Source organism: Scomber japonicus, chromosome 3 (assembly GCF_027409825.1).
Source record: "Scomber japonicus isolate fScoJap1 chromosome 3, fScoJap1.pri, whole genome shotgun sequence".
In the NCBI taxonomy this organism is placed as follows: domain Eukaryota; kingdom Metazoa; phylum Chordata; class Actinopteri; order Scombriformes; family Scombridae; genus Scomber; species Scomber japonicus.
The window spans coordinates 36,984,059-36,990,823 of NC_070580.1; positions in this window are offsets into that span (position 1 = coordinate 36,984,059).

Sequence of the window (6,765 nt, forward strand, 5' to 3'; positions counted from 1 at the left end):
CATTAACTCTTACTCAGTAACTCTGTTTATCAGTATTTTTAGCAGCCTTTAACAAACACTGTCTTCTATGAGTCCCAGACGTTGGCAGGCTAAATGTCACGGTTCGACAGAGGAGACGAGTCCATGAGTGAGTGAAGTGTCTGTTGTTAGTTCATGTGTGTAAATACAGCAGCACAGAGAGGAGAGGACACTGTTTAAGTCTTCACACGCATTACAACTCCAAACATCAACAATGACTTTAGGAGAAAGCGTCAGGGGGTTTTATGGATGTGGATGAAACAAATTCAGGGTGATGTAAGTAAAGTAACTGCGCTGCTGCACTTTAAGTCCTTTTTCTGTTAACATTGTTTAACTGTGTTAAAATAACAAATGCTTAAATGTCTGCTAGCAGCTGCTGTAAGTGGGGCTGAGCCATGTGAGTATATGGAAAATAATCTACAGCAACACGCTTCATTTTTCACAAAGACCAGTGAATGAAACGGGAATGACAGATTACACTGTGGTAGGCCAACCTCTCAATTTAAAATGTATCTATCAGCATATATGTGATTAACTGTAGACAACATGATTAGTATTGTTTTATTTTATATCTAATGAGTAAGAAATATAAGTTCTCTGCTTTAAAAAATTAAATTTTCGGTTGTGGTCGATCTTCAACTATACTAGAAGTGAGGGTCCTAGCTGAGGGCGCACTCACTTTATAAACTGGTTTCATGGTTAAGATTAGAATAAGGATTAAGTAATTCGATGTTAAGATTAGTATAAGGTTTAGTTTAAGTTTAGGTGAAGTTTAGGTTAATATTAGTATAAGGTTAAGATAAGTATACGGTTAGGGTGAAGTTTAAGGTTAACATTAGTATAAGGTAAAGTTTAGGTTCTGTTTAAGGTAAAGTTTAGTTTAAGATTAGTATAAGGTTTAGGTTAAGATAATAATAGTAAGAACCCAAAGCATTTTTTAGTTATTATGACTCAAAACCCAATTTGGATCAGCATCTCAGAAGATTTAAATCCACTCAGGAGAAATGGGTATTCAGCACCTGATATGAGACAAAAGATGAAAATTAACCTGGTGGATGAATGTGACATGTATTTGATTTTAATTGTTCATTAATATTTACTGTTTTCATTAAATAAATAAAAAAATAAAAAACTTACTTCATTAGTGATCACTGGGTCGCATCCTGTTCATTGATCTCACTGTCACTGTCTGTTGAGTTACATCCACACAGTGAATCAAGAAGTGAAACAGACTTATTTGGAGTCAAACATACAATAAAAATAGTGATTCACTGAACACTTACCCTTCTGGAGTAACGTTAGACACCACGGTCCAGGGTGCCTTTGTTTGAGATGCTGGTGCATCACCGTCGTGCCGCTGAGAAATGCTTTGCAGAGTCTGCATTCAGCTTGTTTTGATGCTTTGTTTAAAATGAAATGTTTCCACACTTTTGAGAGTTTTGGCCTCGCCTTCACTTCGCCCTGCTTCTCCCTTTATTGCGCCATCTTTCATACGTTCAGGCTTTCAGTGTAGAGACCTGAGACCCCCCCCTAACCTAACCCCCCCACCCCCCCGCTCAGTGTAGAGACCTGACCCCCCCCCCCCCCACTCAGTGTAGAGACCTGAGGTTAATTTACCACTGCTCCTCTCCTCATCTCCTACTTCTGACTGAGATCCGATATTGAGAACAGGTAGAAGCTGTAACAAGTTTAATGATCCACACGTGACATTATAAAAAGAAGACATGCAAGCGAATGAGCAATAGAAAACCCATCGTTTTTTGTAATTATAGCTTTGCGAGATAAAATTCACTTTGATGAGAATTATCGTCTCGTCACACAAGACGATAATTAGGCTATAATTAATTAGGCTATAATTAACTATTTGGTTCAATATATCCTATTTTATGGCGTTGCTACCCTACAGGTGGTTCATTTAACTCTCTTCTTTCTTTTCTAAACCAAAAAAAAAAAAAGCTTAACAAAATAATAATAATGATAATGACAGTAATATCAAAAAAACATTCAATTATCAATTTTAAAACCCATCAAACTCTTCTGAGAGGCTCAGAGATCGGCTCACCACTTCAGTCCCTGCTGTAGTCTTCTGCGCAGGAACCAGTAAGGCTGAAGACTGAAGATCTGAGAAGACGAAGAAGAGAACCAGGATGAAGAGGACCTGGCCTTGTAACCACAAAGCCATGAAAACCTTCATTACACAGCTCAAATAGAAAAAAAAAAACTTTCATTCCTATTTAAACATCTTGTGTTTTATTCCCTCAATCATTAAAAATCAATGAGACAATCACACAAAAGTTACATACATTTAGCTTCAATTCATTCATGTAATTTTAATCACTGCATAACTAATAAAACTTTAACATCAGAGCTCTCAAGTCTCACACATTGACCATGAGACACACTCACTTCAAGCAGTTCACATGCTCACATCTGACATTTCTCACACTGAGAAGAGATAGATCCCACCGCACAGAAATTATTATATTACATACAGAAATGAATGGTGAGGCGTTCAGAGAGGACCCGAGTTAGCGACCCACCAGCCAATCAGAAAATAGTATTTCTTGTTGCTGGGTAGAAACTACGCCCCTCGGCCCCCTCCCGTGTAAGCGACCTACCAGCCAATCAGAAAATAGTATTTCTTGTTGCTGGGTAGAAACTACGCCCCACGGCCCCCTCCCGTGTAAGCGACCTACCAGCCAATCAGAAAATAGTATTTCTTGTTGCTGGGCAGAAACTACGCCCCCCCCCCCCCCCCGTAGTCGCTCTGGCCGGCCGTGACAGATGAAATCTCACTCAAACTTTTCATGAAACTTGAGAGTCGTGTTTTAACATTAAAATGATTTCTGTAAACACACGCTACTCAAAATAGCCGCCACTCAGTTTAACAGTCATCCACAGGCCTGTAACAGTAATACTTTAATCTCATAGTTAAGGCTTGCTAACGTTAGCACCAACAGTTATCAACGGTCACTAACGTTCGCGGTTGCTAGTGCTAATGCTAGTGGTTGCTAATGCTAGCGTTTTTTTCCTTTTCTTTTCTTATTTTTCTGACTCTGCCGGTTATTAAGCTTCTATTTACATAAAAACAATTCGTAGTTAATAACTCACCAAGCCTTTCTTTGGCAGAGAGCAGCAGAGGTGTGACTGCTACAGGTTTCTCAGGGTTTGATGAGTCTGGGTCAGCCAGGTCTGTCTGCCTTGCTGCTCAGAGGGAAAGAGAGCTGCTGCGTCTCAACTCAGTCTTTTATAGTGGGGAAGCTGGTTTAATTATTATTGTATTAATACAGTAAATTTATTTTTTATTTATTTATTTATTTAATATTAAGATCATGTCCTCATAAATTTACCTTTCTCTAATCGAGTAATCTATTTTATCTAATTTCAGGGTTTTGGTAACCGGGGGTAACAATAGGCTACGTATAAGGTTTAGATTAGAATAAAGTTTACATTAAGTCTAAGGTTAAGTTTGGGTTAAGATAAGTATAAGGTTTAGGTTAAGTTAAGGTTAAATTTAGGTTAAGATTAGAAAAAGGTTTACATTAAGTCTATGGTTAAATTTGGGTTAAGATAAGTATAAGGTTGGGGTTAAATTTAAAGTTTATTGTAGGTTAAGTTTAGGTGAAGTTTATGTTAAGTTTAGATTTTGGGATCAGGCATGTGTTGTTGAGGAGTCTGGAGGAGCTGGACGAGGTCTTTGTCAGTGTGCATGAACTGTATATGTACAGCGTGGCATCAGCAGCCTCTGGCTCACACATTCCTGAGTTCAAGCCAACGTACACTTTAATTTTTATCCTAACTGAAGTTTGGAAGATCAACCTCGATTTGATATTCAACGCAACGCCTCTCACATCTCAAAAGGGATCAATCATGCAGAACTAAAGAAAACCAGAATCTGATTTTATCGCCCCGCTTGTTTGCTCTCTACGAGCCTCCAGTGAACATTTTTTTCATTAGAATACATTTCAGTAGTTTGTCTTGGCCTCGGGTTTGTTATAATGTTTTATATGTGTGAGAGACAATGCCAGCTGTTGATTACGGTAAAATAACCGAGATGGTAAAAACAGAGTGGGGAACTTGGACTTCCTGCCGGGCTGAGGTGAAAGTCATGTACAGACCTCAGCCTGTCGTCACTTGACACTCCTGTTGGTCTTATTGTACAAAAAGCTGAATACATATGAGGCTTCAGTAGGTTTGATTGATTTAAGGCATGGTTTCCACACTTTATGATACAGCATGTTGCAGTAATTCATTGCAATGTTCATGTTCAGTACTTCATAAAACTTTTTCTGCCGACATCACAGGTTGTTTTATCCACCAACTACAAACTTTAATGTAAAATCTTCAACATTAACATTAAATGTAGATATTCATATTCATAGATATTATATTAAATATCTTAGGCTTCTTTCTGCACTGTAAGAAAATTGGAAAAGTTTCCAACATTCACTTTTAATTTACTTTTATTCTCACTGGTCCATAACATTGTTAATGTAGATACAGTTTTTTTTTTAAAACACAAAAAAATATTATTTTTTATGAATTATTTAAAGGTGCCGTTCAAAGCACTCAAACACACCTTACAAGACAAAAAACAACATCAACAGTACATCAAACAATATAAATCAGCAAACATTGATGTGGAAGTTAGTGCAGCAAAGGGAACATATTTTGCTTTTTGTGGTTTTCTGTTATTTATAGCCTTTTTCTTGTGTCAGAAATGTCATATTTCCATCATGCTTTAGTTGGTTTTCACTGTTTGAGATTTGATCGTCACTCTTTTAATGATGTCATCGCATTGCGTCCACTTCTTCTGCACTAGTTAAATGCCATTTAACTAACTGGAAACAACTGGAAATAAATATGACTCATTCAGTGGAGGCCATGTTCACAGCTCCAACATGCATATGTATGTGTACATTACCTACCTACACACACCATGTTTTTACAAAAAAAGCACATATTATTTCCTTTTCTGTCTTGCTCTTTGTCACACACACACACAAACACACACACACACACACACACGTTTACTTTGGACACTTTTGGGGAATTTACATAGACTTTCATTCATTTTCTGGAGACTTACCCTAATCTCAACCATAACCACTGCCTGCCTAAATTTAAACTTAATCAGCAAAAATCTGCTTTTTACAAATTGGGGGCAGTCTTTGTCCCCAATTGCAGAGACCATCTCCAATCAACTGATCTTAAGTCTAATGTGTGCCCCTGAAAGTAAGGCAAGTTATATCCCCAACACACACACATACATCTGCACACACACACACACACACACAAGCTTGGCCGCAGTTGGTTTGTTCAGTGTTTCCTGGCTGAGGGCAGGTCATGCCTAGGTGGAGAAACTGTGACATGTCAAAGACGCCCCTGATTATAGCCACTACAGGAACACAGCCAAAACTAACACACACACACACACACAGTATACACCACCACTCGACCTCCGGTGTGTCTGCCAGTGCTAAAAACTCCTGGGAACTAAAAGCATCTACAGTTTGGGGCTCAGCAACAAAGTGATCAGGACGAATCTGGCCGACATACTTCTTCCAACAAAGACGGAAAACAAAACCTGTGATGACCTGACTGTTAACAAATGGAAAACTCCAGTTAGACTTGATGAACAAGTGAACATGCGTTTTGTCATTTTCACCCGATAAATGTTGTTATAATGGATGAAAACATGGTGGATAGTGGCCAAAAGTTGGAGAAGAGGCATAAAATGTAGAACTGTAATATTTAAAGTCACGAAACAACTTTCCAGCTACAACTATTGGATGGATTTTGTTAAAACTTTTTTTTAATCTACTGGATAAATGTTGTACAGGCTTTTGCGGATTTGGAGCCCCTGACTATTCCTCTAGCGCCATCAACAGGTTCGCATTTTAGTTCAAAGTTAAGTATTGCTATTGGAGGGACCGCCATAATATCAATGTACTAGACAGTAAATGTCTGTAGTGGTCCTCTGGCTTTTCCTCTAGTGCCATCAGGTAGACATTTTTGTATTTTAGTGAAATATCTCAACAACAAATGGATGGATCACCATTGACTATGGGACACATATTCATGGTACAAAGAGGACACGTTTGACTTGTTGACCTTCTGACCTCTCCTGTAACACTACCATCAGGTTTGTTAAAATGTTTTAAATATACTAGATACATTTGCACAAAATATTGTACAGGTATTAACAGTTTCCAGACAAACTCCCAGGAAGAAGCCAATTTGCCATAGTGGCTGCTGGGCCCAGTAAGGATTTTTCCCATGGACTTTCATTGTTCTAAGAGATGTCTGTAAATCAGCATATACATTTTAAATGACCTGTTTTAATATCAGAATTTGATCCACATGGTGTGATCACATTTTAAAAGAAGAACTGTGTGATTATTCCGTTTTATTTGATAAAGCAAAGCAGAAGAGGAAGAACATTTTTTGACCTCATGCGCCACTGAGCAGCTTCCATAGGAATGAATGGGGCTGTATCCAGGTCTTGTTATACATCCATATTTCCAGGGGATCAGACATTAGTCGTCCCCTGATTGTTCTCTAGCACCACCAACAGGTTGGCGTATTTAGTTCAAAGTATTTCAACTTTATTTCAAGTGGTTTGACATTTTGTACAGACATTCATGTTCCCCTCCTAATGGCTCATAGGAACTGTTTTGATCCTCTAAATATTTGTCTAGCCAGTCAGTTATCTTCATGCCAGAGTATTTAGCTCAAAGCAGCACA